The sequence below is a fragment of the Anser brachyrhynchus genome, assembly GCF_964034855.1.
Source record: "Anser brachyrhynchus genome assembly, chromosome: 1".
Lineage (NCBI taxonomy): Eukaryota > Metazoa > Chordata > Aves > Anseriformes > Anatidae > Anser > Anser brachyrhynchus.
The window spans coordinates 79,378,025-79,391,980 of NC_137694.1; the positions used below are offsets into that span (position 1 = coordinate 79,378,025).

The following is a 13,956-nucleotide window of genomic DNA, read 5'->3' on the forward strand; positions in this document are numbered from 1 at the left end:
CACTCTCTGGACTCACTGCACTGCATCCTCTGTGGTGCCAGTGCACTCTCTGGACTCACTGCAGTGCACCTCCAGCGGTGCCAGTGCACTCTCTGGACTCACTGCACTGCATCCCCAGTGGTGCCAGTGCACTCTCTGGACTCACTGCACTGCATCCCCAGTGGTGCCAGTGCACTCTCTGGACTCACTGCACTGCATCCCCAGTGGTGCCAGTGCACTCTCTGGACTCACTGCGCTGCATCCCCAGTGGTGCCAGTGCACTCTCTGGACTCACTGCAGTGCATCCCCAGTGGTGCCAGTGCACTCTCTGGACTCACTGCACTGCATCCCCAGTGGTGCCAGTGCACTCTCTGGACTCACTACACTGCATCACCAGTGGTGCCAGTGCACTCTCTGGACTCACTACACTGCATCACCAGTGGTGCCACTGCACTCTCTGGACTCACTGCACTGCATCCCCAGTGGTGCCAGTGCACTCTCTGGACTCACTGCGCTGCATCCCCAGTGGTGCCAGTGCACTCTCTGGACTCACTGCACTGCATCCCCAGTGGTGTCACTGCACTCTCTGGACTCACTGCACTGCATCCCCAGTGGTGCCAGTGCACTCTCTGGACTCACTGCACTGCATCCCCAGTGGTGCCAGTGCACTCTCTGGACTCACTGCACTGCATCCCCACTGATGCCAGTGCACTCTCTGGACTCACTGCACTGCATCCCCAGTGGGGCCAGTGCACTCTCTGGACTCACTGCGCTGCATCCCCAGTGGGGCCAGTGCACTCTCTGGACTCACTGCAGTGCATCCGTAGTGGTGCCAGTGCACTCTCTGGACTCACTGCGCTGCATCCCCAGTGGTGCCAGTGCACTCTCTGGACTCACTGCGCTGCATCCCCAGTGGTGCCAGTGCACTCTCTGGACTCACTGCAGTGCATCCCCAGTGGTGCCAGTGCACTCTCTGGACTCACCGGAGTGATCCCCTGTGGTGCCAGTGCACTCTCTGGACTCACTGCAGTGCATCCCCAGTGGTGCCAGTGCACTCTCTGGACTCACTGCAGTGCACCTCCAGCGGTGCCAGTGCACTCTCTAGACTCACTGCACTGCATCCCCAGTGGTGCCAGTGCACTCTCTGGACTCACTGCACTGCATCCCCACTGGTGCCAGTGCACTCTCTGGACTCACTGCACTGCATCCCCAGTGGTGCCAGTGCACTCTCTGGACTCACTGCAGTGCATCTCCAGTGGTGCCAGTGCACTCTCTGGACTCACTGCACTGCATCCCCAGTGGTGCCAGTGCACTCTCTGGACTCACTGCACTGCATCCCCAGTGGTGCCAGTGCACTCTCTGGACTCACTGCAGTGCATCCCCAGTGGTGCCAGTGCACTCTCTGGACTCACTGCAGTGCATCCCCAGTGGTGCCAGTGAACTCTGTTGACTCACTGCACTGCATCCCCAGTATTGCCAGTGCACTCTCTGGACTCACTGCAGTGCATCCCCAGTGGTGCCAGTGCACTCTCTGGACTCACTGCAGCGCATCCCCAGTGGTGCCAGTGCACTCTCTGGACTCACTGCACTGCATCCCCAGTGGTGCCAGTGCACTCTCTGGACTCACTGCACTGCATCACCAGTGGTGCCAGTGCACTCTCTGGACTCACTGCACTGCATCCCCAGTGGTGCCAGTGCACTCTCTGGACTCACTGCACTGCATCCCCACTGGTGCCAGTGCACTCTCTGGACTCACTGCAGTGCATCCCCAGTGGTGCCAGTGCACTCTCTGGACTCACTGCAGTGCATCCCCAGTGGTGCCAGTGCACTCTCTGGACTCACTGCACTGCATCCCCACTGGTGCCAGTGCACTCTCTGGACTCACTGCACTGCATCCCCAGTGGTGCCAGTGCACTCTCTGGACTCACTGCACTGCATCCTCAGTGGTGCCAGTGCACTCTCTGGACTCACTGCAGTGCACCTCCAGCGGTGCCAGTGCACTCTCTAGACTCACTGCACTGCATCCCCAGTGGTGCCAGTGCACTCTCTGGACTCACTGCAGTGCATCCCCAGTGGTGCCAGTGCACTCTCTGGAGTCACTGCACTGCATCCCCACTGGTGCCAGTGCACTCTCTGGACTCACTGCAGTGCATCCCCAGTGGTGCCAGTGCACTCTCTGGACTCACTGCACTGCATCCCCAGTGGTGCCAGTGCACTCTCTGGACTCACTGCACTGCATCCCCAGTGGTGCCAGTGCACTCTCTGGACTCACTGCAGTGCATCCCCAGTGGTGCCAGTGCACTCTCTGGACTCACTGCACTGCATCCCCAGTGGTGCCAGTGCACTCTCTGGACTCACTGCGCTGCATCCCCAGTGGTGCCAGTGCACTCTCTGGACTCACTGCAGTGCATCCCCAGTGGTGCCAGTGCACTCTCTGGACTCACTGCACTGCATCCCCAGTGGTGCCAGTGCACTCTCTGGACTCACTGCGCTGCATCCCCAGTGGTGCCAGTGCACTCTCTGGATTCACTGCACTGCATCCCCAGTGGTGCCAGTGCACTCTCTGGACTCACTGCAGTGCATCCCCACTGGTGCCAGTGCACTCTCTGGACCCACTGCAGTGCATTCCCAGTGGTGCCAGTGCACTCTCTGGACTCACTGCAGTGCATCCCCAGTGGTGCCAGTGCACTCTCTGGACTCACCGGGGTGATCCCCTGTGGTGCCAGTGCACTCTCTGGACTCACTGCACTGCATCCTCAGTGGTGCCAGTGCACTCTCTGGACTCACTGCAGTGCACCTCCAGCGGTGCCAGTGCACTCTCTGGACTCACTGCACTGCATCCCCAGTGGTGCCAGTGCACTCTCTGGACTCACTGCAGTGCATCCCCAGTGGTGCCAGTGCACTCTCTGGACTCACTGCACTGCATCCCCAGTGCTGCCAGTGCACTCTCTGGACTCACTGCGCTGCATCCCCAGTGGTGCCAGTGCACTCTCTGGATTCACTGCACTGCATCCCCAGTGGTGCCAGTGCACTCTCTGGACTCACTGCAGTGCATCCCCACTGGTGCCAGTGCACTCTCTGGACCCACTGCAGTGCATTCCCAGTGGTGCCAGTGCACTCTCTGGACTCACTGCAGTGCATCCCCAGTGGTGCCAGTGCACTCTCTGGACTCACCGGGGTGATCCCCTGTGGTGCCAGTGCACTCTCTGGACTCACTGCACTGCATCCTCAGTGGTGCCAGTGCACTCTCTGGACTCACTGCAGTGCACCTCCAGCGGTGCCAGTGCACTCTCTGGACTCACTGCACTGCATCCCCAGTGGTGCCAGTGCACTCTCTGGACTCACTGCAGTGCATCCCCAGTGGTGCCAGTGCACTCTCTGGACTCACTGCACTGCATCCCCAGTGCTGCCAGTGCACTCTCTGGACTCACTGCAGTGCATCCCCAGTGGTGCCAGTGCACTCTCTGGACTCACTGCACTGCATCCCCAGTGGTGCCAGTGCACTCTCTGGACTCACCGGGGTGCATCCCCAGTGGTGTCAGTGCACTCTCTGGACTCACTGCACTGCATCCCCAGTGGTGCCAGTGCACTGTCTGGACTCACGGCAGTGCATCCCCAGTGTTGCCAGTGCACTCTCTGGAGTCACTGCACTGCATCCCCAGTGGTGCCAGTGCACTCTCTGGACTCACTGCACTGCATCCCCAGTGGTGCCAGTGCACTCTCTGGACTCACTGCAGTGCATCCCCAGTGGTGCCAGTGCACTCTCTGGACTCACTGCACTGCATCCCCAGTGGTGCCAGTGCACTCTCTGGACTCACTGCACTGCATCCCCAGTGGTGCCAGTGCACTCTCTGGACTCACTGCACTGCATCCCCAGTGGTGCCAGTGCACTCTCTGGACTCACTGCCCTGCATCCCCAGTGGTGCCAGTGCACTCTCTGGAGTCACTGCAGTGCATCCCCAGTGGTGCCAGTGCACTCTCTGGACTCACTGCAGTGAATCCCCAGTTTTGCCAGTGCACTCTCTGGACTCACTGCAGTGCATCCCCAGTTGCATCCAGTGCATCCCCAGATCCTGTTATGTACACCTGTTTCCTGGATATCAAATTAAAGTATTTCCTTTGGAAGAAAGATCTCAACATTTTATTCTTTTGAATATGACATCTTTCCAACAGTCCACTTCAGTCAATAACAATCTTCTGTTGAATTTAGCAGTTTGGGATTTGGTCCATATCAAGCAGTTCGTAGGAACAGAGACCCATTAAAATATTCCATTTCATGCTATTATTGCTGCAAGAAGGTCTCATTTTCCATATAGACTTGAAAGAAATTCACAGAATCACAGAATCACAGAATCACAGAATCGTCTAGTTTGGAAGAGACCTCCAAGATCATCTAGTCCAACCTCAAATTGGATAGAATTAATATACGCTAACACAGGAATGTATGCTATTACCTACTGGGAGAATCAAACAACTGATGTCATGTTCTCAGCTAGTAATCGGATATCATTTATCTTTCTTACAGTTCTCTAAGAGAAAAAAAATTGCATATAGCTTTGTGCATTTTATGAGCAATGAGTGGCAGTGGCATAATTGGGATATCAGTTCACAGAGATTGCAGCAGAATCCTGTGTGCATAATGCTCTAGGAAAGCTATTTAGTTACAAGCAGTACAATAATAACAGCTATTCAGAGTGCTTCAAACTTACAAAGCCCTAGGTAAATAGTCAACACCTAGTTAATAATTTAATTAAATGTAATTGTTAGCAGGAGTATTTATATCATTAGAAGATGATTAGTCCTTCAGTGACTTCCTCCTTCTAAGGTTTGAGTCAAATGAAACATTTAACTTTTGCAGTATGTATTAGACTTGAACAGTTATTAATATGGCTATATTTGCTGGGTTTTCTTCTTGTGCTTAACATTGTTGGTATTTTGTCTTCCCTTTTCCTGTACAAATATAATCAATAGATTATTTATTCAAGTCCCACCCCAAAATACGGTGATACTAATGAACATGCATATTCATACATTCAAACTGCTGTCAGGATCAAAGATGACGGTCCTGAATTTCAAGGTAAGTTAATGCTTATTAAAGCTATGATCCTTGCAGTTTGTCTTGTCAACAGCTAGGAAGCAAGAGTACGTATATCCCTTGCAAATCAGTTTGTCGTAGAGGAGGCTATTTTAGGGACAGTAAGTCTGCATAAAGTATCTATAGAGTAGTCTTCAAGATCCTTCACAAGATATGCATGCTATTTCCTGGTGCATTAAAGAGATTAAAATGGATTACAAGCAACACAACAAATCTTTGTATTCTAAAACTTGGAGTGCATGCAGTTCTTAATAACCATGTGATGCTTTTGCTTCTTGTGTTCCATTTGGAACAGACATAATGTTGTGAGCTATTAAACGTTCAAAATTTTTAATGCATAAACAAAAAAATTCATGAAGCAAACTCACTGAATTTTTGTTTTCAGCAGTATGTAATGTTCAGCTTCTTACAGAAGTGGAATGCGGCCTTGTGTCTACACTGCGATGATATTCATTTGCTGTGAAAACATCTGACAGGCATTCACCTTGTTTATTTTAAGAATTTAAATTTCATGCCAAGCCAGAGGAGACAGGGAGGCTCCTGATTTGAGCTCTCTCTCCCCCAGTAGTACAAAAGCATAAAAACTAGGTTCCCAATTCAGGCTGGTAAAGTCATAAACTTAAACTGTAAGCCTAAAGTAATCATAGAATATCCCAAGTTGAAAGGGACCCATCCTTATAATTCACTTTCTGTGATTACCTAGTTTGTTGCGAAAAATATGTTCTACTGCTGCAGAAATTGTCATTCAAGCTCAGCTTAACAAAGTGGTCACGACACATCACGTGAATGAAGAAGAAGGAACTGTGACTGCTAAGAGATGAAGCACTTCACAAGACAGAAGACCTCTCACTTCAGGTTCACAGTGGTAGGGGAGAAGGATGAACAAAGAGAAGAAGCTGTCTCTTTTTTTATTCAGAGCTCTCAGGGAGTGGGGGTGGGCAGGAAGCCCCAACTAGAAGTTCCAAGTTCATTTTGTATTTTCTGCTGAGCATGTGCATTGTGTCTCTTGTGGTGTGGAAAGAGAACCATGCTGCTGGTTCAGGGAGCAGAGCTAGGTGGGTTTAGTGGCAAAATGTTATGCTGTATGTTAAGTTACACAGAAGTCCAAAGCAGAAGAGATTGTTATCCATAGCTGATGGGTTTTTGGAGCGATCAAAATAACTGCTTCTATCAAAGCAATATTCTGATTTATGAGAGCCCTGTCATGATTCCTATACACATTCCTGCATGCCCTGGGGTGAGAAGGAAATCTCCCTTCACAGAGAATGCATGGAAGTTCAAGACTTGCAGGATGATCAAGGCACCACCTTTCTCCAAAAAAAAATCTGATATGTATAGCCTTGCTGCATGTATCTGTGTTATATAGTTTGGAAAGGAGAGCAGGTGGATGGTCTCAGTACTGGCTCATTCTGTATAACTGCGAATTAATCCAGTTCATTCTCATGATTACTAGCCATTAAAGCAAACTTTTTATGTTTGCTACTTACCACCTAACTTCTTAAGTAAAAATCTCTCGAAGAGTAAAACATGGCTAACTGATGCTCTCTGACATCTGTACTTGTTCTGAGTACTACCTTAATTCATTCCTGACAGAGTTGTGCTCAATGCTGCATTTGACCCTGTTAACGGCAATTTATGGAGCTTTTGAACTATGAGGACAGTGTCTTGAAACTGCTTTCAAAGTACACAAATTCACATTTATCAGGCTTGGTCTGCGCCTTTTCTGCTTTTATGTATGGAAGAATTATGATCATCACCTTGAACTGTGTTGATAGCAGCTGGGGGAGGTACTGCTTTGATTTTGTTAACAAAGATGATTATGAACAGCAGAAGTTAAGAAACATGAATACATAGTTATATATAATGATTTTGTAAAGCAACCGAGCATCTTCTGATGCAAGCATGTTAAATACAGACCCTACTAAGGCAAGCCAGGAGTTACCGTCTGGTGATGGTAACGGTTCAGTCTGTGGCCCAGTAATTAACAGTCAAACCTCCAATAACTCAGCAGGTCAAAAGTCAAGACAAGCCAGCAGAGCAAGGTCATGATCTGTGTATTGCAAGCTTGGATGCAGCCAACCTTCCACAGCTCACAAGAAAGGTCTAAGGGCAGGGGCCCAAGCCTAAGCCCAGCTTCCAGCCCATGGGCAGAAGCTGTGGAGACCCCCAGGTACAAATTTTCACAGCTCTTTCTCCCCCTGGAACTGTTTTCAAAGAAGCCCCATCCAAGGTTACACAGCTGTGCTATATTAGTGTTCATCTTGAAAATAGGCAGCTAAAGCCTGGAGAAGGTGGGAAGGATTATAGGGGCAGTAATTACTCTGTTGGAGGGAGTCTTCCTAATTGCTTTAGGGAGGGAGGTGGTTACAGGCTGGTGGGGGCAGCTTGTTTGGTTTAACTGTATTAATGCATTCAGTGCTCTGGCAAGACTGCACTACTGAAGTTGGAAGTTAAGGCAAGTAGACTTAGGTAGAACTAAGATGTTTAGCAGCTGGAGGAGCTCTGCTGAAATTAAAAGTAAGCTTGTATTTACCATAGAATAATGAGACAGTAATATATTTCTAAAAAGTAACAAAAATTGTTCTCTCTGTTTGCCTCTAAGGCTCTTCATGTATGCAAGTGTGTTCTTGTCATCCTATAAGAACTGCATCCTACAGTTAAGGCTCTTGAAGTAAGAAAAATCTCTACTGTCTTCCCACTTCTGAATTTAAGGACTAAGAAAAAACCTTCCTTGGTTAATTTCTTCCCTCTGAAAAAGGCAAGAGAGAAATAACAATATTCCAGTATGCCCATTTGCAATTTTAGAAACGTTCACTAATTTTGTCTTAATCTTATATTGACAGTGCTGAGATGTCCCACAAATGACTTGTGATAGCATGAAAATCTACTGATTTTCCTGATGTTATTACTGTGAATCTTGAAAGCTACAAAAAAATATATTATTAATATAATAAGTTTTTAAAGACAAGCATCTGCATAACTCTTGCAAAGGTCAAAGAATTCAAGAGTTTTTTGCCAAGTGTAGCTGTGATTTGTGTGAAGATGAGGCCTTGAGTTGTTGAAGGCTTAACTCTAGCACAGCTTCTGAAGGCAAAGAGTTAACTGCTATCACCTTTGTATCGTGTTTTTATCTGTGGCCTTCCTTTCCAGTGATTTTCCACTTATGTCTGAGATTATCTCAATACACTATGTTTAAAGTTTCAGTGCTTTAAGTCAACAAATTAATCATTGCAGCCTTCTTCATTTTGGAAGATTGTTTTGAAATTAAGAGCTAATGTTATTTTAACCTTGTTATTGTTTGGATGTGTGGGGAAAGAGCATAATAGCATTGATCTTTCAAGTTTAAAAAAGTGCAAACTGTCTCAGATAACATTTGAAACATTTTTCTTGGGATATCTGCCCTCTAAGATCTTGTGTTATAAAAATGCGCGGGTAGTACCTTTTTTGTTTATTGTTTTTTTTTTTTTTGGTGTCAGTGAGACAAGGCAACACACAAACTATTGCAGTAGATTAGTTACGCCATGGATCACTTATTACAGCCCTGATATGGTGTTAGAAGTTGGTGTGGTTAGACTACTTGTAGTCCAAAAGCACAGTCAGTGGCCTGGGGTGAAACCATTAGAAGTATGCTGTTTAATCTCTGCAGGCAGCAATTCTGATGCATGCATCATTAAGCGTTTGAGAAGCACACGTGCTGCTTGATGTGCTCTGATATTCACCCGAGCCACACAGCGCTCTTGAGTTCTTAGCTTGGGGTCTTGGTCTTGCATGTGGGTGAGAACTAAAAGGCTGAGGCAAAAAATTGAGTGAAGAGTGATGCTATTAAGCTAGGGGAACTAATAAAACAGTGTGGGAAGGATGATGACTCCTCCTGTGATTTTAGATAATTGCCAATCCTTTGTAATTCACTTCATACAAGGCTTTTGAATCATTAGTGATTCAAAAAGCATACAAAGCTTTTTATAAGCATTCAAAATTGTGCTTATTGACACCTTTTGTCATCTGCATGCAGAAAAGAAATACCAGCTGTCTTTCAGATGCACCCTTTGTAGCTATGAGCTTTTCCAACCTCAAAATGAGGGTTTGTTATCACAGCCTGCTGTTACAGAAGTTTTATTTCAAATCTATCTGCCATATTGAATAGCTTCCAGAGGAGAGGGAGCCATCAGCTCATAAGCAAGATATGCCTCAGTTTCACTTTCTATTCTTGGTGGCTATATGCATTTTTTCCACAAGAGTCACAGAAGAGAACTTTGACATGTGGTAAAATGCAGTCCTCGCTCACAGCTTTGTTAGCTGGTGAAACCTATGTTGTGATGAATGAAATGAGATGGCTGAAGTTGGCGCAGCTGAGAAGTAAGCTGGAAAAATAATAATTCTGTTTTAGCCGCCTCAGATGACAGCATGCCCCCACTTCTGCTCAGATATGCAGAAGTGACAAAACTCATAACTAGAAGCGGGCTGGATCTAGAGTGGTTTATGCTTCTGCACATCTTTTCTCGCTCCAAACTGCCACGACTGCAAACAGTAGGTCACTGAATTCAAAGTACACCTAACTAGCTGTTGTTCTCCACTTCCCTATCCAATCAGAATAAATACGCAGGGGAATGTCTGGTATTTCTTAGAGATAATATGCTAACCTATATTAAATAATAATAATAATAAATTAATTTTGATTCAGTGTTTAAGACAACAGAGGCATCAAGTTTCTTGTGATTTAACTGTGCCTATTTTTTGGGGTAGTTTTCAGAAGATGATATGTAACTAGTTAACTTGTAGATTAAATACTTTCTTTTTCCTTCTGGGTAAAGAAGTTAAAATTATGTGTATAATATGTACTAAAGCTTCAAAAAGCTACTGCTATGAAATATCCCTCTTGCTTAGATTCAGGAGGAAAAAAAAAAAAACATACTTTGTCTTAAGACTAAGCCTGATTTTGTTATTAACTTCAAGACATTCCTTGTCCCCATTACTCATATTTGAAGACTGTTTCAGAGCATCAATGCATTAGAAATTTCTAGTTAGAATCCCAATGGCAGCTTATGCCCATTTTGTGCACACCAATATTATCTTTTAGCCTAAAGAGGTACCCTAAACAGAAAAGACTTCTGCCCAAAAACTTTTCTAGAGGGTGATTCTATCCACGCAGCTTTTCCTGTGCTAGATGGAACTAGCCAAGCTCCAGACTCCTTGTACAAGAGAGTGGGGGTCTCTATTTACTTAGTTGTGTTGTTATTCCTTATCCATAGCTGTTTCAGTTTTTAACATATGGGACTATACATGGTACTTCAGATGAGGTCTCAACAGCACTTTGTACCACAATCCCTCTGATTCTGTATCCCATGTACCTCTATATTTGTAAGCAGTCCCTGCTGGAACTGTTTTGCCTGATACACCCTAGGATTTCTTTCACCTTTTTGACAAAGTTATTGTATCTGTACAACAACAAAGGTTATAGAAATAAAATAATGCTCTCTTAGGGTGCAATTATAAAAATAGTTGTATAGAAATTCAAAGTTGGCTTTTAGTTTCTATGTTTCACATGTTAATATGTGTTCTACACATAAAGAACCAGTTGATACACTGCTGGGCTTGTCTATGGAAAAACACACTGAGATTTATGCAGAACCCTCTAAGGACCTGGATTTTCTCAGCAGTCTGTGAACGGCTGGAAGGCTCATTAGGGGAGAAGAAAAGTGGGAGTTCTGCCACCGAGTCTTTCTCCCAGATCTCCACGCTGACATGCAGAAGGATGTGTCCTGAATACTCAATGTAGAAATAGTGTCTAATTCTTGCAATGAAACAGGCTAAAAAATTCAAAACTTACTAAAGCACTTATAAACACTGTGGATGCTTTAATACAATTGGTATATATTTCTATGTACTTTTGAAAATAAGCATAATTCATTGCTCTCAGTATGAATGTTTGCTTGTGTGTTTGCAGACCTTGTGGGTTTCCACCAAGGACACTTAAAATTATCTGATGCCAGATGATATCAGCAATCCACTCCCCTATAATCAGTGGTATTCAAGCACCAGAGGCTTCCAAAAAAAAAGTGAACGTATTTCTAATATTCCATTAAAAATGCACAATGTTGTACATAATAAGATTTGTAAGAAAAAAAACACCTCCTGACAATTCAGTTTATACTCTACAAGAGTAAGATTTAATTACTCTTATCTTTACTATCATAATTTGGCTTGTGCAGTAACTGCAGATATTATTATCAGCCATAAAATTATTCAGCCAAAAAATTTAGGTGAGGTGCCTAAAGCGCTGTTTTCCATATGTCTGTGACAGTTAAAAATGCTTTGCTTTTAGTCTAAATTCAATGGACATAAGTTTCATGGGAGTGAATTTGATGTTTTTCCGATAAGGGACATAAAGGTTGCAGTTAGTTTTTCAGAAAGGCTTCCATAGTCTATGTCAATGGAAACATTTTATCGTATTTTTGAACTGTTTGTACAGCTTTTACTCACCTTGTGTCCAGATGGAAACATCTTTTGCTCACATAAAACTGTAATTGACTTCAGTTTCGTAAAACTGGGTCAAAGATATAAGTGCATCTCTGCAGGTACTTCTGTGGCTGTTTCAGCTGGTTCTTGAACTTTGAGCTTAAGCTTCTCTATCATGCAGCTTTTCTATTTTTATTTTTTTTAATTTTAAGATTATTTCCTGATACAGTATTCAAAGAAAAAAAATAAAAACACAACAAACCGCTTATTAATTTAATTTTCTAGTGTTTCTGCAACTTTCAGTAACTGCACCAAAAATGTGCTTTGTTCTTCTTTTGCTCTGTGATCCTGCCCCTATTAAATTCAGGCTTTGCCAGACACTTTTGCCAGGTACAACCTCTTATTTGTGAGCTTTTCTTTACAAAAGAAACCTTCTTCTTCTTATGAAAACATCTAGTGAATTATTATGATCAGATTTGAACAGCTAGCTGAGGAAAGAATGCTGAAAAACACCACAGATTTTCTTTTCTGGGAGAAAAGTAAGTTAAAATACATCCAACGAATAGAAACACAATATTTCTGGAAGCAATTAGATTTTGCTTTATAAAAAAAGTAAGCAAAGGAGATATTACTGTAGGAAAAAATATTCTGCCAGAAGTTTGGTTTCTGGCACCAACTTGCATGTACACGTGATTCAGAGGAACTTTTCCTTAAATACTGTAAAAGGTATGGTGGATGAAAAGTAAATGTCTGACTCCCAGAAAGTGCACTAGAATAAGTTGTGACCTCAGACCTCAAATTCATCAGTGTTTTAAAGGTGATTGTTTTCAATGGTTCTGAAGGTTCAGGTGCCTGGGTTTATTCTACTTCTCTTATCACAGGTCCATGCATGGTACAGGCTTTAAGGAGCTGGCTGGGGCAGAGCTGTTCTGGAGACACTTAGGGATTGCACAGAAATTGACCTTGAGTCAATGACTACACAACTAAACTGAGCAAAGCAAGACAATCATTTACTGAACTAGAACTGACCGTCACAGAAGAGCTGTCTCATAAGTTCTACTTGTCCACTGCTAAGGATCAATAAAATGACATTGCAGGTGTTCTGATACATAATTCTGGGCTATTAATCCATGCAATTGTAGGATTGATCAACATACCTTTCAAACATTCCTTCGGTATTTCTGCTTGTGTATACTTGTGTTTTTCTTTAGACTGAAGCTTTCTGTTCCCACAGATAGCAGGGGAACAAATACTTATAACCAGGGACTTCAATATTCATGGTAGAATAAGATTTTAGAAATGTTTTTGTCATTTACTTATTGTTAAAATAACTCAAAGTGGTACGTTTGATTAAATGATCTATAATGACATAGTAACAGCTTTCCACTGTTTCCTTTCCAATGCAGGTAGTTCATGTTGTTGCCAGAAAGATTATTTCTCATAAAATATAGGCAGGATGATACTTAGCAGGAAAAATTTTTAGAATGTAAACTACTTCAAGAGAAACCCCCCAAATCTCTCATGTTCCCTACTTTGTTGCGTTATCATTTACTTGTAAAAGACATCTTAAAAAGCTTCTGAATGGCTGCTTTGTTTACTGCAAGCATATTTTTAGTTCTGTAGATTAAATAAATACATAGTTACAAAGCATAAGACAGTGATTTATTTTTTTTTTATTATTACAGACGAGTGAAGTTGGATCAGGAACAATCATTCCCCTGAGAAGTACTGCCTCCGAAATAATCTCACAATGCAAGGGGAGGTGGGGGGGCGGGAGGACAAAATGAGTGATAATTAACAGAGCTTGCTGACATGCTGTTCTTTAAAACTTAAAGATGTGCATCAGTTGGAGACAGGATATCGAATATCAGTAGGCAAAGCAGCAGGAAACTTTTTCCACTGGATGAAAGGGATAAAAAGAAGAAAAACAAGTCTTGGCCTCTCATTGCACTAGCAGCTGACTAAGCTCCCGACATGCTCAAAGCACAGCCAATTGTAACGAATACTAGGGAAACCAGTATCTTCTAAACAAAAATCGTTACAAACTTAGAAACTTAAAGTCGAGATAAAAAATATAAGTCTCAGAATAACATCGTGGCAGAAGATAGGTGGATCACAGAAATGAAACAGAATGTTGCGGCTGCAACCTGCTTGCACAAGATGATCTGTGTTCTCGGTGAACTGAGGCCTGTACAGACAGGGGCTGGGAGGCCCGGTTGAGATAGAAATGCAAAATCCTGGCGTGTGAGGGGGAACCAGAGGCACTGCTACTCTCCAACAGTGCTTTGAAGAGAGGGGGGTGAAGCTGGAATGAATGCTTCTTCCTTTTCACTTGTTAAAAGTTCTGTGGATTCAAACAAATCAGGAAAGTTGTCACATCCTGAAGCATAAAGACTGCTGAGTTGAATCAGCTGTACAAGCCAAAA

At 44.3% G+C, this 13,956-nt stretch overlaps 1 long non-coding RNA gene across 1 annotated transcript; it reads left to right on the top strand.

Moving 5' to 3' along the window:
* Nucleotides 1-4,145: 4,145 nt before the first annotated feature.
* Nucleotides 4,146-13,295, top strand: LOC308195576. The gene is made up of 3 exons (XR_013951620.1): nucleotides 4,146-7,591; nucleotides 7,677-7,745; nucleotides 13,216-13,295. It is a non-coding gene; the product is annotated as an uncharacterized lncRNA (long non-coding RNA).
* The last annotated feature ends 661 nt before the right edge of the window (nucleotides 13,296-13,956 follow it).